A 24,437-nucleotide genomic window follows, 5' to 3' on the forward strand; every position below is an offset into this window, starting at 1 on the left:
GAAAATTACGGCTTATGCAATACGCACCACTCAATGAAAAAACCTGCAAATCGCAATTGTACTTTGTCGGAATTTCTAGGAATATTGCTTTTATTTTGCGAAAAATTGAAACGGAAACACAGCTAGTGATGCTACGTGCTGCATTGCAATGCTAATTGGGAAGCACTCGGCTCAGCTGTCATGTAATCAACGCCCGTCAATCCTTTCATTCTCAGGATGCTCAATTTCCCTCTTTTTTAATTGGAGCTTAACGTTGCCGCGGGAAGACGGGCAACGTGAGGGGGGTGTCATTTTTTTTACACCACCTTCATTAGCGCCACCACGCGCGGTAAACAAAAGGCTCCGGTTATTGGCGAGGCCTCGGTCTCGGCTCGCCGGGTTCCGGAGCTGAGCCGGTTCCTGCGGCATCGGCGGATTATTATGAGAAGTAATTACCAGAGTTATGACGGAGCCCTCTCCAGCAGAATCATATATTATATACCCTAATTGGTGTGTAACCATCCATTGATTGGGAAGTTAAATTACTCTTCTGATTACACATTGTGGATATGCATATAGACAACCTCCCCCACCCCCACCCACTGCCTCTTTTTATTTTTTTTTAAGGTGATGAGTCCTCTGATTGGTTTGCAGTGTGTGTGTGTGTGTGTGTGTGTGTGTGTGTGTGTGTGTGTGTGTGTGAGTGTTTTTCTCTTCTGCTCCAGTTACAGCATGAGATGGGTGTTATATAAGCCGGCCTGTTGCGTCACGTGGACTGGTCTCCGCTGGACGGAGCCGCCGTTGTTTCCCTCGCAGCGACATGTTCTCTCTCTCTCTCTCTCCCTCCCTCTGTCCTTTTCTAAGGTTAAAAACAGTCGACCCCCATTGGAGCACGTCACTGGTAAATTCGACTCTTAGTTGGGTGTAAACAACGGGACGACACGGATCCATCCCGCCCTGGTACCAACAGGTCACAGGCTCATCAACAGGCTTCGGCGGTCCACGTCTGGAGCCCCCGGAGTCGTTTAGACGGCCGATATCGTGAAGCTCGTGGCTCCAGTGGCACTGAAGACCCCCCCCCCCCCCCCCCCCACGCGCCCGTTGGAACCCCAGTAGAAACACCCCACCAAACCACGACAAACAGCAGCTACACTACCAGTCAGAAGTTTGGACACTCCCTATAAATTGAATGTCATTTCTTTCACTCTCATGACTATTGTCATTGCAGTTTCTCACTGAAGGCATCAAAACTACATATATGGACACACAATTATGTAGGAAACAATAAAAGTGTCAAATAACTCAAACACATTTTATATTGAAATTCCTCAAAACAGCCACTTTTCATAAAAAGCATATTCTGAGTTATTTACGTGTTTTTCTTTGCCGCATAATTACATATCTCTTGCTCATATTTTTTATGTCTTCAGAATCTATCTGCAGTGTAGAAAGTACTAAAGATAAAGAAGAAGCATAGCATTAGATAGCGTGTCCAAACTTTGACTGGTAGTCTACTTCGACGGCAAAGAAAAAGAAAGCTGCAGCAAAATAAAAATCAAGCTTTTTTTTCTTACACCGACACCTGGTGTCCCCCCCGCCCAGCCCCACACCCCCACTTCAAATCACATGCAGATGTAATTGATGTTTTTCTCCACTGCCCGCCCACCTCTCAGGATGATTTGCATGCAGAGATTGGCCGGCTCTGGCAGTGCGAGGGTGGGGAGGACGGGGGGCCTGATGAGACAGTGAGGAGGAGGAGGAGGAGGAACGAAGGTACCCTGAAAGACGATTCATATTCATCTGTTTGTTCTGAGAAGCAGGCGGCCGATCAGCTGGACGCTCCGTCTGGGCCTTTTTTTGGTTCCTTCAAAGTTAAATGGGTATCTCCTACACTCAACACGTCACAAACGAGGAAGTTCGGCAAAAGATCAGCCAAGCCATCGGCCCACATGATGACCTGCTCTCCACTGTCATGAAGCGCAAACTGAGGTGGTACGGACACATCACCAGATCCTCAGGCCTTGCGATGACCATCCTTCAAGGCACCGTACAAGGTGGCAGGAGACGAGGGAGGCAAAAGAAAAGATGGGAAGATAACATCGGAGAATGGACCCACTTGAAACTAAGTGAGGCAATGAGAGCTGCAGAGGACAGAGAGGGATGGAGAGAGCTGGTCAGAACATCGTCTGTGGTGCCCCAACGACCCTCCGGGGTTATGGGATAGGTACAGGTACAGTCAAAGTTAAATGTCGATTTTTTTTTTTTTTTCGTGTATTTTTTTTTTTCTCAATGGCGGCGGACGCGAGTGACTCAACTCACGACAGCCTGTTTGCATTTCTTAAATTTTTCTTTTTTAGACTCTAGCTGCGTTTCTATTACCCCGAGAATTGAGCAAAACTGAAATATCACAATAAAAAAGTGGTCATGGAAACACCTCAAATTTGAAAAGCCTCTCAAATATGGCTGAAAGGTTTTGACGCTCTCATGAGGTGGTTTTTCAGACCATCCATATAGAGGTATATCGCAAAAGTGTCATAGAAACACTTTTCGCATTTACACATCAGCGGACGTGATGTACGAAGTCACGTGACCGGTTCACTTCAAGTGAAAATGGCGCATTACGTTTGGATGGAGGAGGAGACAGAACATTTTTTACAAGCAATCAAAGAGAAAAATATAACAACCATTCTTGACAGCAAACAACATCAAAATGCAGATTTATACAAGGAATTAGAAAGGGAAATTGTACCACCATCCTCCTCAAAGTGGGGTCCTGTGGGATGAGATTTGACGATGATGTGATGCTTCACACCATTCAATGGAAACACCTGCACATCACAATTGTACTTTGTTGAAATTTTACAAATATCACTTTTTATTTTGCGAAAAAACTGTCATGGAAACGCAGCTTCTTTTGCGTTCGTTCCTGCAGCCGCTGATCACAAGACAAGTTCCTGCTTGGACACTCTGAACCCAGCCGTGGGCCTCGGGGGCTCTCTTTTTTTTTTGTGAGTCGCGGCTAATGTTCTCTCCGTCTGCTGCTCCGCCGCCTGCACTGTTAATATCAGGCCGCAAATGTAATGTGACAGAGAGCACTTTAAAGGTTCGGCCGCTCCAGGCGGGCCGTGGCCAGAGCTCGGCCGCTGGGACCCAGAGCCGCCCAGAGAGCCTCTCCAAGAATGAGAGTCTCCTCTCCTGACTGGAGTTCGCAGAGAGAGAAATGGAAATCTGACTCCAGCCAATCCGAAGGGACGGAATAAAATAAAACCAGTCAAAGGAGGTTTTTTTTTCCCCTCCCTCCTTTGTTTCTTTCATTCTTTTTCATTTCCTGTCTTTCAACTTTGCGAGCAGGGGCAAGAAGGGACGTGTCGCTGTGAAATGTGATAGATGGTGTCGATAAAGAAACTGAAAATAAAACTAGGTCCAAGGCCGCGTGTTGGTGGTGGTGGAGGGATGACGTTGAGGGTGGAAGGGGAAAAAATGACCGATGATGCATCACTGGTGGCCATGATCGATTCAGTGGAACGGATGGTCAGTGTGACAGGTCAGACTGCGAGGTAACGGCACCGCTTCCCTCCACACCGGACTGATAGGAGGCAGCAAATCCCAGTTATTAATAATTAATCATAAGCATCACGTTAACTGAGCTGCAGCTCATTCCACCTCCGCTGAGAAAAGACTTACTCGCCTCAGGTTTTTTTAATTAGCCCTGGCAGCAGCTACAGGTGATTCTGTTAAAAATGTTGCTAATGCTAATCCGCCCCAATGACCGGACAAGACAGCCCACTGTCTAACTGGTCTACCTTCATTCCTACACAGCTGGTAACAGTTAATGTGTTAAGATGTTGGTTTATTATTCACACGTTAAAAAAGTATCACCTCTGTGCAACAGCTTTCAAAACATTTCAAATTACAGACAGATACAACTTCGGAAAAGTACCTTGTGATACTGAACACCGCAGCGCAGTGACGGTAGAGGTTGTTTTTTTCTTTTTACCTCCTCACTTCTTCACCTCCTCCACCCACTTTCACAGCGACTCCCCTCCGACCAAAGGGCACAGACACCCAGCGGGCCGACAAAGGAAGAGAGAAAGAAGGAGACAATAGCTGCGTTTCCATCACCCTGAAAAATGCGCAAAACTTAAATATCGCAATAAAAAAAACTGGTCATGGAGACACCGAAACTTGGAAAAACCTCTCAAATACGGCTAAAAGGTTTTGACACTCTCATGAGGTGGTTTTTCAGACGTATCCATATAGAGGTATATCGCAAAAGTGTACACACAAACACTTTTTTTTCCCGCATTTACACGTCGCCGGATGGGTACGGTGGTCACGTGACCAGTTCACTTCAAATGAAAATGGCACCTTATGTTTGGACGGAGGAGGAGACGGAATATTTTTTTTTTTTTACAAGTAATCAAAGAGAAAAATATAACTTCTTGACAGCAGACCACATCGAAGTGCAGATTTATACAAGAACTTTTGTACCTCCATCCTCCTCAAAGTGGGGCCTCAAGGGACGAGATTTTACCAGAATTACGGCTTATGCGCTTCACACCATTCAATGGTAACACCTGCAAATCGCACTTTTAGAAACACAGCTAATGAGAGGGAGGTGATGGCGCAGAGAGAAGAGTCTCCTCCTGCCCACCTGATCTCCACCTCTGGGCCTCGCTGAGCAGCAGCAACAGCTGCCAGCGACTGCCAACGACTTTTACTGCCTGTACGTTACTGTACGCGCTCCGTCACAAGGACAGACACGTTCACGACAGCGGACAGGAAGTGGACGGCAGGAGGAGGGACAACCTGCCAGAGTCGGTGAGGACACGTCGCCATCTTGAGTCTGTGCCAGCAAAGACACCGCCGTGAGTCACGTTTATATTTAGATTGGGGAGGAAGAGGAGCAACCACGCGACTAATGCACATCACCTTCCTCGCTTGGAGCTGTGTGTGTGTGTGTGACTGAGAATATTTGTGAGAGAGAGAGAGTGTGTGTGTGTGCCCGCCATCCACTGTCTGACCTAGAAAAAGCAGCCCAGACCAATCAGAAAATTTGTGGCAGTTGGACACCACTCGGCACAGTATAAATAACTTTTTTTTTTTTCTCCCTGCATCACCGCCACCGCCGCTCGTATGCATAATTACAGCGCAGGGGAGCAGAAACGGGGGAGCGGCCTCAAAAATAATCCGCCGTGACGCCTCCTCCTCCTCCTCCTTCTACTCCTCCCCCTCCTCGTCGCTTGCGCGCACGCAGCGTGGACACTGCGTGGCACCGTACAGCAGGTGGGGCTGCAGCGTCTCCGTCGTCAAGACTATCCGCTCAGTGTCTGGTGAGACACAGGAGGACAATATGTATATTTGTATATAAATATAAGTATTTCCAACCTTCATCTCTGACTGACAGGGGAGCAGAAGCACCAAATACACACAGGATGGCTGTAATCTTTTCTATGATTTATCTTTATATAGACCATTATCTTCACTCATGATAAGACATTAGATGATCAGGCATCCGATTACTCCCAAAACTGGCAGTGTCTCCAAAAACGACAAGAAAAAAAATAATCAAGAAATAGTGCTTGTTTTTCTCTGCGAAACAAACTAATGCCCCCCCCCAAAAAAGTAGAAAAACTATTTTCTGCCAGTAAAAGGTCAGCGGTTTCAGGTGTCTGCTCCTCCCTCCTCCTCCCCCAGAGAGCAAGTCTTTCACACGGAGGCATCGGCACGGATATCACAGGCTGGGAAATGCGGCGCGGGGAGAAAATGGAATAGAGATAAAGAAGATAAAGAGAGCAGGGTGACACGGCTAATGAAAACAGGACACAATAAGAGCGCCGCATCAGAGGTAATTCATCTATTTTCCACGGTCCAGTAATAGAAAATGTAATCTCAACAACAGCCAGAGGGACTTAATAGATGGTGGTGGTGGTGGGGGGGGGAAGAAGGGGGTCATGGTAGTTTTCCAAAGTGCACGATGGAAGGCCGGCGCTTAAGTGGCGTTTTTGCGTGAGAGCCGGTGAGTTTGGCAAAGAGGAAGCAGGTCGGCTGGGGGTCTCGGCCAACAGAAAGGGCAAATACGGCAGCGGGCTGCGACCTTTTGCTGCAGGATCTGGAGCCAAATAAAGGGCAGAGGGAGGGCGGGGGGCGCAGGGGGAGTGGGGGGGGGGTGAACTGGACACATCCCCAGACCTCCAGCCTCGCAGAGGAAGTGGAGCAACTGTGACCCACAGAGGTGAACAACAAGAACTGAAAATCGGTGAAGATGTCTGAAAAAGTCTGAAAGTCTGAAAAGTCTGGATAAGTTCTGATCCTCCTGCCCCTTGGTTTTCTTAGGGGCCATTTACACGGAGACAGGTTACACGGAGACAAGCGCTTACACTGATACGTTGGAAACAACTGAAAACAATGCAGTACCTATGCCAGGCCTGGTGTGGCGCTGCAAGTTTACTCCCTCAAGGCGGAAGAGGAAGAAGAACACTTGAAACACACCGTGCTTAAAGAAGCAGCGGCTCACTAACCACTGACAACAGAAAGATCGCTGGCGAAAAGACGGTGCGGATGAACGACAGAGTTGAACTTCTGCTTCGAGTTATTTTAGAGCTCAAAGCCTTAAAAGGTCCATGTTAAGGTTGACTGGGAGTCGTGCCAGTAAAAGTTTGCTAACAAATCAATAAAAAGTAAAACCAAATGTTTGCAAATTGCTTTTGTTGTGTTTATTTTCACTTTGCACACAATCCACGATGGATCCACGAGCACCATGTGTTATTGTTCACTATTGTTTGCGGTTTGTTGTAATGGAGGTTAATGGCAAGACTGCAGGCTGCTCATTAGTAGCAGCAACAGTTCTGTTGCCTGACGTGGTTCTTGATGTTATGAGTGGTCACCTGCACCTCACGACCGCTCAGGTTGCAGGGCAGGGGGAGGGGTTTAGAGCTGTGACATCACTGTTTCCACAAAATGATCAGTTTCGGCGTTTACACGCTGGCTTCCTCGCTTTCACGCCCTCGTGTTTGCATCGACGTCTGTGGCCTTTTCAATTATTGATGGCGCGGTTATCCAAGAGTTTGTCACCAGCATGCCGTCTGATGAATATTAGATCGCCTTGTGACATTATATATCGAGGCTTCCATCCTGCAGTAGACCACAAACAAGCTACCGGGACTCCTCAAGGATGACAACTCTGACTCCCCCATTACTCGACGGGCTCATGGTCTCCTCGCACTTTACTCTTGCAACATCATCCCAAGGTGAGAGTCCTTTCTCAGGAGTCTGAGAGTGGGCTGCAAACAGCGAGGAAAAAACATGCCTCCTCATTAGCCCCGGCAGGGGCCGCTCATCATCAAACACACTGGGGAAGTGAAAGAAGCGTCTCTTCATCTGCGCCGTGAAAAGCGAAGACTTCCTCAATGGAACAGATTGAAATAAATGAGCTGAAAAAAAAACAGCTCTGCCGCATTTCACTCCAATTTCAAGTGAAAACGCTATCAAAATGGAAAGAAAAAAAAACACGGCGAGGCCTCCGTCAGCCAATTTTATAAACTAAGACACAACTAAACTAAGCCAATTTCTCCTCCATTGGGCCAATGATTAAGAGCCCGAGCGTCTTTAGCGTCTGCGGGAGACGGAAACCGAGAGGAGCAATAACGACGACATTTATTAAGAGGGAAGATGGGAAGGATGCAGAATTACCTCCGACTATTTTAGGAGTGAAACGTCGCCGCCGCTGCATTTACATATAAATGGAGAGCTGCGCTGATTGATGCTGTAAAAGACCGTCAAGGAGACTCGCAGAGTCGCCCGGCTGCCTGCCTGCCTGCCTGGCTGCCTGCCTGCCTGCCTGCCTGCCTGCCTGCCTGCCTGCCTGGTCCAGCAACTCAAAAGGGAGGCGGGGCCACACAGCTGCAGCTGCTGCTGCTGCTGCTCAGACAGGAGCCTGATATCCCGCCAGGTGCATCTCCTCTTTTTTTCCCCCGCCAAGAACACGAGTCCCGTCTATTTGTTTTCAATAACCACCGCTGAGCAGATGGAACCGAGACAGGCGACAGCAGTTTCCGTTTAAAAAACGAAGCAGCCTGCCGCCGACCACCTTGGACTGAACTGCAAAACTGATCCGAACCGTCTCACGGAGGCTCAAAGTGCCGTAGGGATCACAGGTCGCCCTTTAACCTTCGGACGACGGCGCTCCAGCTGCACTATTCAAATTTAAGCCCATGGCCAAAATGTGAAGTTAGTGATGCGGCATCGAAAGGGACTGGAAACACTTTGGCCCCTAATTTGGGCAGCATGCAGTCCGTCCATATGTCGTGATGTCTAAATTCATTACTTGAGCTCCACAGCAGTCCATCCAACACACAAGCTCCAGCTGTAATCAGGCTAAACTGATTTTAAGACCTCAAATCTAATCCGGTGTCCCAACTGAAAGAGCTAGATTTTCTCTCCCCCCTTCAGTTGGCATGGTTACCACTGTGAACCATCAGTCCAGCAGGATGTCTGAACTGGGCTGCTCAGATCGGAAACCAACTGACTTTGGACAAATTCCCAACTAACAACTACATTTTGAGATGAACTGTGTGAGCTGGAGACCTGATTTCATGGAAAATATTTTTAAAACAGCTCTCCCAATCAATTAAGGTTGTTGATGCTGCATCTTGAGACGTGCTTGCATTTTTCCACTACCATCAATCCGTGTTCACTTGTCCAGTAATACGAGTTCCCGGGTTCAACGCCGTGTCATAAATCTACTTGGAGAGACGAGGTCGGCGCATTGACTCTCATCAAGGTCCATTAGATGCTGATTCCCCTTTTGGAAATACTCAGCTTTATTAGGCATGGCTGTTTAGCTCTGGCTTCTGTTTGGAGCATGCCGGCTTGTTGCTCAATAAAGGGTATTAGCTCAAAGTGAAGGAAATGGATGTTGACAGCCTCCACACACGCATGCAAACAGGCGCCGGGGGGGCGGAGGGAAGGGCGCTCCCGCCACGGTTCTGAATTTGAAGAACAACAGTTTCATCGCTTATGTTCTCCGCTGATTTGAATGATCTACGTCTGTAAACATCTACATCTACAGCTGTTAAAGGTCTAAGAAAAAAAAAGACTGTCATTCCAAATGCTCTTACTCTATGTCACATCTGTAAAGGGTCTGCTAATTTTAAATAAATTATATACTGCATATATCACAATGTGATCTGTGATCAGGCATCACCTGCAAGCTGCATCAGATTTATCTATTATTAATCTGCCGCTGTCTTTAAAAAGCATGTTAGTCGTATATGATTGTCTTTCGTTTATTTCTGGCACGCGGCAAACAGACTCTGGCTTCTTCCAAAGACGCCCCCCTACCTCCCCACCCTCTCATCCCAACGAATTAAAATGTTAAGAAAATTGTTCACGTTTTTGCGTGGGCAGCTGCAAACCCTGGGCTAATTATGCGCGTTTCCTTGAGATTTACAGAATTGTATGTCTAATTAATGGTGTGAGGCGGATGTTCTGGGGCCCAGGGATGGAAAGTGGAGATCTGGTGCTTTTAAAAACAGCCGAAGGGCAGTCAGTCTCCAAGTCCAGCATGGAGAGCGAGGGACTGCTCAGTGTATTTGACTCACAGTGCACTCAGTCCCAAGAACACGCTGTGCCGTCCAAACAAAGTGGCGCCGGGTCAGCTCTCCGCAGCCCATCAATCTCTGTGCATCCCCGAGAGTCTCGTGAGCAGATAAAAAACTAATCAAACCCTCGGCCGTGTCATTCATCACCGGCTGCTCGTCTCGCAGCCGTTATCTGCCGCTCCTTCGGCTTTTGACTCCAACCCGTTTCTCCGACGTCTGAGGAAAAAAAGAATCGGTGCCAGCAAACAAACTCAACCCATCCATCTTGCCAGGCTCAGGTATTGATACACGGTCATAAATTAAGTACACTTCAGTGTTTTGATGGTGAAGGATGACAACCGCATCCAATTTAATATTTAGGACTTAGCGTCCAATCTCATTTGCATGTACATGAAAGGTAATTCATCGGGTGGGGTTGTTTTTCCTCTTTTTTTTTCTTTACCCGTATTGCCGTATTATCACTATTGTGTGGAGCACCGTCTGTTGCCACAATGGTGCACAGTTCCTCCTCCAGTCAGTGAAAAGGAAAGGCACAGAGACCTGACAAATTCTCCCTCTCCCTCATGAGCTGCTGTCCCACTTCACTGAGTCTGTCAACAATCTGACAAATTAGCTTTTTTTTTTCTTTTTTCTCCTGTCACATTCTGGACACCTCTCTGGAAAAATCCAACTGCTCTTTAAAAGAGAAAGGTGCTGGCGCCTGGAAATAAAAATCAGCGGGTTTTTTTAGCATATGCGCCAATTTTTAGTTAAATAAATTTAATTATATGTGTGAAATCTTGTTTTTGATTAATAAACAATGGTTAAAGGTTCCACATTCTTCACTTTTTCAGATCCTTTTTCTTCTGGAACTCTGGGGGCACTTCCTTGCAAAACTGATGAACAACAAAAAATCATATACCTAAATAAACAATAAATCTACACATATCTAGAAAACAGCACAAAAAATAAAAAAAAATCCCAAACAAATAAAACGTGAAAACCTGAGTTATTTCCAGTTATAAAGCTAAAGCTACTCAACAAAAGGCGAATTTAAAATACAAACTGCATCCTCCTCGGCTCCATTAGGATGCATCTCATACCGCCCATCTATTCTCATAACCAGAGACATGTGAGGCAGGAATACAAAGATGCCTCCGGCTGGCTGAGGGCAGACTTAATGAGTGTGAAGTGAAGAAAATGCACAGGCTTGAGAAGCATTTCTCCACTTTGATGAGGGAGAAATCATTACCATTGAGGTGGATGCGGGGCAGGAGCGGCATGAAAGGGGTTCAGTCCATTATTGGAGCTGCAGTTATTGAAGGTTGCCACTACAACATTGGTGCAATCCCATTACAGCCGCTGAAACGAATTACAGCTGTGTCCTGAATTCAAATTGAAAAGGGCAAAAGGTGGCCGTTGTGAGTAAATGGCTCTGGTTTTGAATTTACGCCTAATGAATATTTGAATGTGGCGGCTCCGCTAAAAGGGTGGAGCAAAATCATTTTATGGCGGATTAAAGGAGGACGGGACATTTTCTGTTTTGGCCACTGAGCCCGAGCTCGGCCGACGCTGCGCCATTTCACGCCACATTGTCTTTGCTCAATTTCTCAAGTCCTTTGATGCTGTGCGGAGAATTGAAAATGGCTCTTGATGCTGCTTGTTTCACGACTTTCCCCGCTGGATGCAATCACTTGTAATAAGCCAGTGATCTAGCTATGGGAATTTTCTCCTGTCGTGATTCTAATTAGAGGCAGAGCGCCTCCTATGGAGCGGATCTCTCTTTGCTCTCTTAATTGTGTTCAGACCAGGATAAATATTCCAACATCAGGGTATCGATTTATTAAAAGCAGCATTCACAGGCAACATGGATTTCAAAATCTTTTTTTTTTTTGTTTTTCTTTTTTTTTTTTAACAAAGGAACCCGCCGCCTGCAAACTTTTTCTTTTATTTTTATTATTTTTAACAAAACTGGAGGTCAGAGGGAGCAACACTGCTTCACAGCAAGAAGGTTGTGGGTTCAATTCTCAGCAGGGGGTTTGCCAGGTCTCTCTGTATTCCCCACCTCTGGCTTCTATTTACCTGTCTGATGTCTTCTCAAACCAAGAAAAAGAAAGATGGTAGACGGCGCCGAGCCCGATAGGAGGAACACTTTTAGCTCCTGCACCTCAAATGCAGCTGGAGTCTGTCTCTCCCTGTGTGTGACAACATGGAAATTTTGACATTTTCCCGGCTTCAGAATTCAGCGCCTAGGGGCTTAGCGAGTGACGCTCTGCTGGAGAAATTTCGAAAACAAAAATAAAAATATGCCATTAGTGCACGAAACACAACTCTCTGAATCCAGAGAAACACGAGGCTGCAATATTTCAGCGATCTGAGGTTACTCACGTCCACATGTGAGGATACACTGCAGTTAACATGGGTCTCAGTGCGATCACCCTTCACGCAGTTATGCACTCAGCATATCAAGTATTTACCACAGGCGGGTGAACTTAGGGACACACTTCCTGTCTTTGTCTTGGCTGCCATCATAGCTCCTGTCAAGGTGAGGGCAGCAAAGTCGGACCGGCTTCACGTCATCAGACAAACGCGCAGTCCTTTGTGTCAGTTTCTGTGATGTCATCAGTCGTGCAGTCGCTCTCACTTTTTTCAACGCTGTTCTATGATGTAGTTTTAGTTACAAGACACCAGTAACTGTGCTTAAAATATGGCTCAGATGCCTCGAGGAGGTCCTCAAAAACCAAGCTGTTACTAAAGAACAAAAAAAGAAATAAATAATAAACTCAAAATGAAAGCCATTCTGTTGCGGCACTTACACAACGTTACGTCTTTGATCTCATCGTGATTTTCCCTCGCAGCTAAAAAAACTTTCTGGTCCTTTCATCTGAGCGGTGGGTGAATGAGGAACGTCACTGGAAAACATCTGCTCCGCCTGTTTGATGTTGGCCAGCGGCGGTCCGGCGGGTGTGGCAATAGAAAAAGCGCCAACCGTGACCCTCAGGAACACGCCCACCCTTAACGGCAGGCAGCCAGGTGGCCCCAAACACATGCAGCTGCGAGACGACTGACTTCCTGTCTGCTGGTGCGAGAGAGGGGGAGCTGTCCAGTTAGCTGTGGTACTGAATCAGAAGAATCAGTGTCTTGTTAGCCACAGACAAAAAAAAATAAATCATCGAGTTCAATATATCGGACGTTTAACCACCTCAAGCAGCAAGCACAAACTAAAACAGAATCAATGCAAATAAGAAAGCTGCGCTTTAACTTGTTCGTCAGCATCCATGACCAAAAAAACCTTCTAGTCTTCAGGTACACTTGCATCATGATCAATCTTCGTGAAAAAACGAGGGATACACACTTGCAGGAGGGTTGGGTGTTTTAAAGTCGATGCTGCAACACAAGCCACCTACGGCGGACAGCCACTCCACGCCACTGGGGGTCAGACCAGCAGCGAGCGGCGCCTCTCCCGCGAGGTTGAAATGAGACAAAAAACACATGGACGCGGCTGGGGCTGGAGTTATTTTTATCCGTGCTGGCAGAGCACCAGGACCCGCAGAGCCAGAGTGTTTTTTTGGTTTTTTTACCTACATATTGATTCAACATCTAAGGACTGCCTGGCTGGCTGGATCACATTACGGGAGTCACTGTCCCTTTTAGGACCGTGCACAATCACAAGTCCTGCTTATACTGGTACAGCAAGATAAACTAAACTAATGCTCTATGTTTGTTCCATGCAGGGGATATGAAGCAGAATAAATCTTCAAGGGACCCCCGTCCAGATAATTATAACGCTTGGTTCTGGATTTACAATATCCAGAACACTTATTTAAATGTATAAGTGTTTTCTATTGGCAGTTTCAAACTGCACATTTTCAAGGTTGTTGGAAATGGAATTAATGAGGTCTTGGAGGCATAACATCAAGCTCTCAGCAGAGAAAAGCTTGATAGTGATGCACAAAACGGCGATTCAGCCTCAGTTGGCAAACTACGAGTACCATTAGATGACTTACAATACACTTCAGAGATAAAATGTGTACTTCCTTGATTCCTCACTGCTTACCGAATATCCAGTAAATTCGAGCAACCAGATGCTGCCCTCCAGGCTGTGTGCTTCCAACCCAATAAAGGGCTATAAACCCACAGAGAGAGCGACGGGGCAGACGGAGATAAGGGCGAGGAAGCGGCGAGGAGACAGAGGCCGAGGGTAAACAGAGAGGTGGTTAGCAGGGAGTGACCCCCAAAGAGTGGGACGGACTCGTTGAGTCACCGAGTGTTTACTGTACACTGACACAGACAAGAGAGAGGAACAACACCATTGACTGCCACACCTCTGACGTCCGGGCCTCAATCAGCAACTGATGATTTGCTGCCAGGGGTCACGAGATGAGCGCCTTCTCCACCCAGAGGGGGATGTTTTTCCTCCCCGGGTAGCAGAGCAAACAGCTCCCTGCAATCACACAATTGCCCAACGCTCGGAAAGACAAACAGTAAGTTAAGAGCCGGGGTTTTCTGCAAAGCTTCCCTCAAACAAGATCCCCGACATATCTAATTAATTTTTTCGCCGCTTCAGTGGCCAGGAGTGAGTCGCTGATGAGAGTCGCAGTATCTCGATTTTCCTTTTCAAATTACCACATAATTTGTTTTTGTTAAATTGGAATCCGAGCGCGCCAGCGTGGAACTGAGGCCAATTAAGAGATGTTAACTCATCTCCAGGAGATTAATACGTCAAACACGACGCAGTTTTCGGGCGCCCCGGGGCTTGTCCACCACTTATTCAAAAATCCAAAAGTGAGATATTACATTAGCGGCGCACGTCAACGCGTCAGCTTCTTTTTTCTGTTTCTGAAAGCCGCACTTCAGCTCTAGAATCTCTCAGATTCTAGGTTGTGTACAGCACCGGGTACTCCCAGGGGAGATCATTGCGTAATGCTAGACTTCATATCCAAGTCTCTGCAGGGGAGGAGCCAGATTACAGGTTGCAGCAGTATCTAGTGGCTGCGATGCCTCACTGCAACCACTGAGTCCAGATCCGCATAGACAACAGCCGCCCGCCCAGTCTGGCTCTGATGACGGCAGCAGCGCTGCGACACTCTGGAGGACGTTGTGTTTATGGTTTCATAAAACCAAGTTCACCATCGATTTAAGTGGAAGCAAGCAGTCCACAGCCAGCCCGGGCATATCAGTCTGTGTTTGTCTGGCGCTGGGGGCCCATGGGGGCTTTTAGTGAGGTTGGCCCAGCAGAGTGGAAGGGTAGGATCTGCAGTTATCGATTTGGAGCTTCTCATAACGTGTGAGCAGGTCTACAGGTGCTGTAGGGATGTGCGTGACACTGGTTGGGGTTGGGGGGGGGGGGTCTGCTTGGACTTTGCTGTGGCTAGAAAACTTTCTGCTATTTATGTTGAAATTTTGCCTCCGAAGGATGAAAAGGACTTTTTTTTTTCTTAGTGGGGAAAACAAATCAATTTCTGTGTGCAAAGTGCCTCTCTGATTTTGGACTGTGGTGTGAAACGACTCTCGGGCTCTGGATAATTGGTATAAAGGCTTGAAATGCTTGGTTTGTGCTTTCATGCCTCTTCGATCCCACAAACACGTGGTAGTAATGTTGAGCGTGTGAGAGGACCTACACATTTTAGAAATCCAAATATGTTTTTCTGAGCGAAACAGCTGTACTCTGCACATGACATTAGAATGACTTTATGCATAGCCTGAGTCATATCTAGTCTACGTGCAACCGCAAATTCTTATTATCGTAGGCAGGAAAAACAGAGGTTTTCTTCTAATGCGCCATGCATGCGTAATCCCCAGTCTGAAGTGGCTGCCTCTTCATTACCCACGTTTTAAACAATGAACGTGAGGAAATTTGTCATTATCGCAACTGGCAATCACCAAACCCTACCGCAGGAAGCGGGCGGACTGGTAATCTGAGGCAATTTGCATATGCAATTAGCGTTAGCTCCGAGGAACGCGTGTGACTGACAGGACTGGTGTGTTGTTGCCGGATTGTTTCCTATCAACACCCAATATAGAGAGCGACTTCAGCCGCCTGGCTAGGCATTTTCCAACAAGTCAAGGCATTTTTGAACAAATCCAGCAAGCAGGGATTGAGGATGCTGTTTGACCTCAGATTCTCCACTTCGGCAGATGTTTCCCAGAGACATATTTTGCTCAGGATTCCTCTGGGCTGAGAGCACTGGATTACTTGGACACCGGTGTACACAACAGCAACTACCGGGAAATTTTTTCCAATTGCACAGTACCAAAATTGTTTTCAGAATAGCTTTGAAGATGCTGCATGCCAACAAACAGGAGGGGGGAAAAACATTTTCAGCAGCCAGATGGAATTTCATATCAGAGGAGACTCGGACAAGGACAGGGTAGGCGTCGCATTTATGACCTTCTACTGTCTTCTTCTTCTCCTCCTCCTCTTCCTCATCCTCCTCATTCTTTTCCCTGCCACCACAAGGTTATTCACCTGGCCATAGAGTACCAAAAAGAAAATCGATGGCGCGACCATGTCTTGCTTTAGCTTAATGTCCCGTCCAACGTGTAAGATATGAGGGGACAGCCATGTTCCATTATAGATTCGAGGCCAATGAATTACAGGGCAGTGGGGAAGCAGGATGTCAAGGTAATGAGTTAATTTAGGAGATAAGGGACTGCAAACGCAATCTGTGAAATTCCTCAAGAAGGAGCTCCCAGCTCATCCTGATCCCACCCGCTCGCTCATTACCACAATAGACTCAGCCGTGGGTTCTCTGCAGAGCAGTAAATAAGGGTAATTGTCCTCTCAACACACGGTGAAGGGTGAACCCCGAGGCCTTGTTGCAAGGATTCTATTAAAACCCTCCGCTGTGAGTAAACGTAGCATGTTGGCTCCAAACTGCTTCAGCTTAAGCAGCGGAGCGCAGGAGTCAAACGGCTTAAGAGCACAATCATCTCCGCCGCCATCGGAGACTCAGTGCAGCAGCGTTAGATCAAATTTAGCAGATGCCTACTTATTATCCCCGAGTGTTGCCCCCCCTGGGGGGCCGCTGCAGTAATGAGTGTTTTTTCCGTCCAACTGGGTGGACATGTTTTGGGTGGAAAAGCCACCCCGCCCTAAAGACGCGGGGCTCCGAGACGGAGCTCTCTGCGCAGCACGGCTCTCCTCTCGCTGTGTGTGGCCCCATTTTCATCACCCTCCGTGGGCGCCCAAAAACATGTCAAACCTGCTAGCGTTTGTCAAAGGATGAAGCCGGGGCCGGGGGATGACAGAGTAAATAAGAGAAGTGGATGCTGGGGCCACTTGCTCCAGTACCTCCCTAGTCTTTTGAACCGTGGGCGCTCTCTGGCTGCTGCTATTTATTCCAGCAATTGACTCCGGCTGTGCAGCGCCGGCTGATCGCTCAAGTGAATACGTTCCTATGGAAAAAAAAAAAAAGAGAGAGAGAGAGAGAGAGAGAGAGAGAGAGAGAGAGAGAGAGATGGAGAGGGTGTACAGCTATGTCTTTTCTCTCTATCGCTCTCCTCCTCTATCTCTTGGGGGAACCACCACCTCCCGCGTCGCGTAACAGGAGGCAGATTTAAAGACGACTGAGCGGGCGGCGGAAGGGAAATGTACAACGCCTGCACGTGTCATTTACAGTACGGCGCTAATGGGTGAGGACGAGCAGGGAGAGTGAGGTGGAGGGTGGTTGGGGCGGGGGGGGGCGGCTGGCATGACAACCTACAGCAGGCAGGAGACTTGGTTGCCATGGCGACAAAACAAGGATGTTTGCATCAGAGGCAAATCTCAGCGGTCGGTGGTGGAGGGCACACACGCTGCTCGGCCAGCGGTGGAGGGGGGGCCAGAGATCAGGGGGGAAAGCCTTCTGTACTGCAACCTGTGTGTGTGTGTGTGTGTGTGTGTGTGTGTGTGTGTGTGTGTGTGTGTGTGTGTGTGTGTGTAGGGGCAGCAAGACAAGGACTCAAGGGTTCAGCGGCTAATGACGAGTTGCAGGCCCGTTGTCGTCGTTGGAGAAGAAGAAGCAGCACTTGAGAACGTTAAGATGATGATGTGCAGCATCTCGAGTGTCTTTATTATTATTTTCCCGTCTAATAATCCACCCACGGCGGCGGCACGCGGTGACTTTGAATTTGTAGATAAACAACGCGGGTCAATGTGACAGCCGCCTCTGCTCACCTGCACATAATGAAATCGGAGGACAAGGGGTGATCTTCCACTGAGCCTCTGTGAGTTGTTGGGGTTTTTTTTTTTTTTAAACGAAACTCCTTCCAGAGTTTTTTTTTTTTTGTAAATCTCTGCTTTACTGTGTGCACGCGTAAGTGTTTTATTTCTATTTTCTGGCTTGTCTGTTTTGTTTGACATCATCTTTTGCATGCAGTGAATGTTTTTTGTGTGCATCTCTAGTTCCTTAGTCTGCCTGGACCTTTTTACACGTACTAATAACTATTTATGAACACTAAGAGGCATTGTTGGAAGCAAGACAAACAAGATGATTTTTAACATACCCCCGGTGTGCAAGGAGGTTTTTGCAGTATATAGCGGCCTAAAATAAATGTGATCTATTCTAAATTCACCAAGGTCATTTGTGGCTGACACTGATTTTAATTGCTTTTTTTTTTTTTCTTACTAACCATCCCATAATGCCACTAAATCTCACGCTCAATCTCACAACTGTACGTTGCTCTATGACTCATGCATCCTCCAAGGGCACCCAATAAGCATGCCAGGACTTGGTTAAGTGTACCTTGCTATGTTCCCCCCCCCCCCCCCCAACACATTTAAGACTCGGGAGGATCGCAAATAAGCTGCTTCAAGAAAAGCCAATTAAGAGTCTTCAGCCAATAACAAAACGGCTGTTGGTTCCACTTGCGTTGCAAAATTTGTCGTTTGGGACGTTCTGATGCACTGCAATGCTGGGTCTGGATTCTTAATCCCAACCCCATTCCTCCCGCCATAAAACAAGACTGCAGCTGCTTTACAAATTGGTGAATGGCTGGTGAATAATAGACACCAGTAATTTGGATTCCGGGCTCTTGTACGCACTGACACTTACACCGACGATACAGCCCCGGCGACGGGGGAGCGTCACAAAGCACCTCTAATCTAATCATTTCAGACACAGAAAATGAACGGCACGAGCCAAAAAAGCCGCAATTACACAAAGAACAGCAGCTGCTTGGGTTATTGCTGACATTACCCAGGAGGCAAAGCACCACGCTACCTTCCTTAGTCTCTTAGTTTTCAGTGTGTAACCGAGTTACAACCCAGCCATCGGGATGTCAGTCGTCACGGGGATGCCTGTATTTTGTTTACAGAGGTGTGGGGGGGCAGCTCACCGGGAAGCGTGGGAGGAGAGGATAGCACCCCCCACCCTTCCACCCCACTTTTCTTAAAAAAAAAAAAAACACCTTTATTACATTCATGAAACAATGTAATAAAGGCCTGCTTTAATTCTGGCCGCCCCCTCAGTAATAATTCATCTTGTCTTTTATCAGACAAGGGGGAATGTTTGGCCCTTGATGTACGGGGGGGACCAATGGGGGGATTCAGGGTCGTGTCCCTGGGCGGACCCTCACACCCAAGAGGTATTAATCTCTAATAAGTTCCCCGCAAAGCACCTATTGGCAGCAGCAGGTTAAAGAAAAAATACAGCTAACGGCTAGACGGTGCTTTTCATTTCTTTTCTTTTTTTTTCCCCTTTACTGTGCCTAAGTATGAATCAGGATATTAAAAAATTGTGCGAGGGCAAAAGCAATTTCCCCCCCCGGGGGAGGTTTCAAAATTACAGTGCTGGCGCAGTTGTGCCATAGAATCTTTGTCTGGTTGTTACTTATCGCTAAGGAAGCACCCACGCCACCACCACCACCACCACCACTCTCCCCCGAACCCCCCACAAACTTCCGTGTCTTGCGGCGGTGACAATGCCATTAAGCAAAGCCTGCTTAAATACAGTTTGTATGGGCTATTGTGCATTTTGGCAGGCCGCGGCGGATGGATTTACACTGCGAATAACACCCTGTAATATCACTCTGAGTGCGGATTTCTCTTTTGGGGAGGACAAACCTGAATGTGCTCATTGTGACAATAATTCACTCTGGCTGCTCTCAAGCCATTCACTCGCCATATTCAATTAGCCGGGACGCTGTCGAGTGTGCAAGTCCAGGCGTTTTGACACTGCATGTGTGGTTGTGTTTGTGGGTGTGGGTGTGTTCCCCCCCATCCCCGATTATTCAACCAGCTTCATTAGCCATTGCTCAGACTGCGGCGCATCAAACTAGCGGACCCGCAGCAACTGAAGGGACGACAGCTTGGAAGAAATGCAACATTTAAAATGCAGTTGTTGAACATGCTGGAAGAATAGGCTTCTGTCCCAGTTCTTGGAACAATGCTCTGAAAATGAAAATGCCTTGTGGCTTTGTTATATTATATTATATTATAAAGAGGAGGATTTTTTTTTGTTTGGGGGGTGGGGGTAAACTGTTGCATTCAGCAGCCTCAACATCACGTGATGTCATGCTGTCAAAAATGTTGCAAAAAAAAAAAAAAACAGACTGTGAAATGATTGATGTGGCACATGGCGAACGTCTCACAATACCTGATTGGTCGTGCTGAAGTGTGACAGGACTCATCACTTCAGAAGTTATGGACCGTTTACACAGAGATGGATTTTTTTTTTTTAAACCGCACATTTTCGAAAACGCTCTTGGGAAAGAAAAAAAAAAACACGTTTACACGAAGCCATATTCAAAAAAAATTCAGTTTACGCGAATACCCTGGAAACGACTGAAAACGATGTAGTACCTCTGCCAGGCCTGGTGTGGCGCTGCAAGTTTTGGTGTGTGGAGTGCGGTTTCGGCCTCTGCGGGTTCAGTGAAAACGCCGGCTTCGTGTAAACGCAAGGCTGAAAACACATAAATATTTGTGCATTTTCAGAGAAACACGTCTTTGTGTAAACGGGGCCTTAGATACACTGCCTCCCTATCACCAGATTTCTCTTCTTTTTTTTTTTTTTTTAATTAGAAAACTTCTCGTGAGAAATTTCTTACACGCTCAAAAGTTTCAATGCTGCCTTCAAACGGCGTTATCTTTCCCCCCCCCCCTCTCCCACTCTCTGTTTAGCGCCGCTGCCAGAATGTGTTTGTGCGTGTTTCTGCAAGTGTGTGAGAGTGGATTGATCGTGTGTAATCTCAGTCTTATCTCGGCGGGTCCGCGGAGATCAAGCAGTCCCGAGTTCTACACACCCCGTCAAACGCCGACTTTTAAATCGGTCCCCTCAAACAAGCTGATGAGTGCCGTGAGTGTCGAGCTTTCGAAGCCGAGGGCGGTCTTTGCAGAACGTCGTGTTGATTCACAGCTGCACCACAACGTATGTGTGAAGACAGCAGAAGTGCGAGAAACATATTCTTAACAACATTAAGAACTTAGTCAGAAATGACTAATGTATAATTTGGTTGAAATAACACCGTCACGGTTAGTTGTTATGAAGAAACCAATTGTGTTGCTTATTGCTGCTTTAGTTAATGACTTGCATTTCATTGGGTTCAACTGACGGAAGCAAAACAGTACAGACTCACTTGTTGGAAACAGTCAATTTTCACATCTGCCAGATGGGGGAGCGGGGGGGGGTCGATCACATTTGTACGCAAGTTTGAAGAAGGAATGGACAATGAGACAGCGGCCGCCGCAGATGCACTGACAATAATGTGGATTGCATCAAATGTTGTCACTTAGTGAATGCCACGCCAGCCTCGCTAACGACGCTGTTCAATATTTAATATCCTTGAGGAAAACAAACACAGTTAATGGAAAACTGCGTGGAGCCATGTTTGTTTGGAGGAATCGAAACAGTGTGCAAGTTTATCAGTTAGATGTGAAAAGGGACGGCAATTTATTCCATTCAATTACCACTTTCACTTATGCTTATTATCTGCTGCCACTTTTTTGGGATCAAGATTGATTTCACAAAGCAAGGACACAGAAAATGGGCAGCAAGTAACGCAGGTCAAATAATAATCAGATTTGCCAGACTGATCATAAATAAAATGCTCATTGTATTCGTTAAAAGGCCAACCGCCGCCAAGACAATGCAAAACAAGGTCAAGGCTGGGACGTACAATGCTAAATTTGGAGAAAAAGATAAAAAAAAAAAAATTCCAATAACTGTAAACTTAATTAAACTCACACTCGCTCACGTTTCACTAATCACCTGTTTTGCTTGTCGTGGAAATTTTGTTTGCAATGCCAACGAGACGTCGGCAGCAACATACAGGCGAGTGGCCACTTGATTAGAATCTGAGTCGACGGCTGAACCCCGGCTGCCCTCATACCTCCAAGAAATGCTGCAAATTAGCCTATAGAGTGAGGTCAAGAGCTTTCACGGGTAAAAATTGGAACTCATACTATCCCCCTCTGATCAGCCCAAACGCAGGTACCGGCGCGATGATTGCACTCAAAGCCGTGAATGGAGAGAGAGAAAAAATATATATACATATGCATATATAAATATATATATATGTCTGCGAGGTGTTTCAAAAAGCTATTTCCAGCCGGGCGCTCCACGCCCCATCCATCAGGGCGGGCGCAGCCTCGGCCTGTCTGATTCAGTTAGTGCTTATGAAATGGAGCATCTGCAGGAGCTCCCAGAGAGTATGTAAACATAAGCTCTGCCATGGGAAATGAGCTGAGGGGTCATTTGGAAGTGGGGTGGGTGGGTGGGGTGATGGGTGGGTGCGGGGCAGCCTCGCCTCTCGCACCGTCACCAGGTAACGGTGGGAGACGCGGGAGCCTCGGCGGCAGCTAATGGGATCCCAGCCACAATAGCAACACCTGAGCAACCCCCACACCACCACCACCACCACCACCCTCGCTCCCGCTGATCGTGCCTCCGGAGATATTGGGTAATCTGAGGAGGGGGCGAGAGGTGACGCCGTTTAACAATCGCCCGCGCCAGAAATTGCCACAGGTACGGCTTGACGCGCTCGTCGAGGAAGAGGAGGAGGAGGAGGAGGAGGAGGAGGAGGAGGAGGAGGAGGAGGAGAAGGAGTGTGCATGTGTGCAAGCGTGAAGCAGCCATTTGGTGCTCCGGCGGGTTTTCACCCGTCAGCGGCGATAAGCCTCCTGGTGAGGACAGGAGTGTAAGGGGGGAGGGCAGCAAGAAACAGCAAGAAAAAGAAGAAGAAAAGAAAGAAAGAAAGAAAGAAGAGATACCGTATGGAAGGAAGTCAAGAAGCTTTCTGATTGTGCTCCCCTCACCCACTGTACAGACTCTTGATTTGAAAAAGATTGTGACCAATAAGAGGAAGGGGGGGGGGGGGTTGAGTAGTATCAGCACATTGTGCAGGAACAAAAGAAAGCGGGAGGAAAGTCACAGACAGATGGAGGGGGGCGGGGGGGGGGGGGCGTCTCAGTCCCTTTTACAAATGTCATTAAGGCTCATTTAAATCAACAGCCCGCCTCACTCTCCCACTCTCTCTCTCTCTCTCTCTCTCTCTCCCTCTCTCCCTCTCTCCCTCTCTCTCGCTCCTCGGCCGCTGAGATAAAGCCATCACAATTGAAGGATGGACAAGAGTGGAGGTGGAAGAAAGAAAAGGCGGCGGAGCCACAGCCTGTTTTATCTGATGGAGCGAGGTGAGCAAACAGAGGGATTAGCTTCCCCGAGATGAAAGCAGCTGCTGGTCTCCCATCCTCCTCTCCTCCTCTCCTCCTCTCCCCATCTCTCCATCCCTCCATCTGCCCACGCATCCACGCCGTGGTCTCCCCTCGCAACCGCGGACGTGCGCTATACGTTGTGCGGCTGATCCGCCCGTGGGCAGCGGCGCGCTCCACCCTGCGCGGCTCCAACAACAAAAAAACCTAACAAATCAGTGGACAAACTGTGAAATTGCCAAGTGCACTTCTGGCTGAGACACCCAGAAAGAACCCACCCGCCCCGCCCCACCACCACCCCCACCCCCACCGGCCCCGCTCTGGATTATGTCACCTAGATACGGATGAATCAACTCGAGATCAGGGGGAGGAAAAAAAACAAAAACAAAGAGCCAGAAATAACACCACATCAACACAAAGCAGAGCGACGCAACATGTTCTCTTCTACAAGTTGCTGGGGGCACGCTGGTGAGGAAAACGAGCGCTCCTACCTGGCAGCAGAGCACACCTTCAGCTCCGAACCCGGCTCGCCCTGACGAGGAGACACGCGTCTGTAGTAGAGGAAGGGAGTCTCACTCAGAGAGCGAGCGACACAGAGAGAGAGAGAGAGTGGGTGTGTATGTATATGTGTGAGTGGCTGGGACAGAGACAGAGGAAGAGAGAGAGAGGGAGAGGGAGAGGGAGTGAGAGAGGGAGGGAAAGTGAGAGGTGGAGCCTGGATCAGGAGGAGAGAGAGAAGGAGAGGCGGATGATGACTCCGTCTGTCCGCCGGTGTCTTGCGGGAGCCGAGCAGATCACTGTTGGAACCCTCGGGGGAGGAGGGAGGAGGGAGGAGGGGGGACACACACACCTCGTGGACGACCCCAGAGGGGAGGGGAGGTGGGGTGGGAGGCGGGGGGGATGGATGGAGGAGACGAGCAGAGACTGTTTAAGGCGTCGGCGTCACGCAGCAGTTCCCAGGAATCCCTCCATTCAGAGGGGCGTTGCATCACCGAGTCCTTGGCCGTGATTGGCCGGGCTGCGGGGTGGCGGGGGAGGCGGGGGAGGGGTGGGACGGGTGGGGGGGTGGCAGATGATGGGCAACGGCGTGTAACCCAAGATGACCCTCTGTGTGTGTACACACACACACACACACACACACACTGGAACGCCTCGTCCGCGTTCGCTCAGCCGTGTCACTTCAAGGACACTTCAGACAAATCCCCACCACCACCCCCGAATACTGGTCTCCCTGGAAGCGTGTGTGTGTG

General features: G+C 48.0%; 1 long non-coding RNA gene across 1 annotated transcript in view; it reads right to left on the minus strand.

Moving 5' to 3' along the window:
• LOC142890671 (uncharacterized) overlaps positions 1-23,953 on the minus strand; it is a 48,048-nt gene extending 24,095 nt beyond the window's left edge. Inside the window, exon 1 of the long non-coding RNA XR_012927106.1 lies at positions 23,679-23,953. This is a non-coding gene — a long non-coding RNA (uncharacterized LOC142890671). The remainder of the gene's footprint in view (positions 1-23,678) is intronic.
• Positions 23,954-24,437: the final 484 nt, after the last annotated feature.

Source organism: Nelusetta ayraudi, unplaced genomic scaffold (assembly GCF_046127955.1).
Source record: "Nelusetta ayraudi isolate G7.1 ecotype Tasmania unplaced genomic scaffold, CSIRO-AGI_Nayr_v1 ptg000027l, whole genome shotgun sequence".
Classification (NCBI taxonomy): Eukaryota; Metazoa; Chordata; class Actinopteri; order Tetraodontiformes; family Monacanthidae; genus Nelusetta; species Nelusetta ayraudi.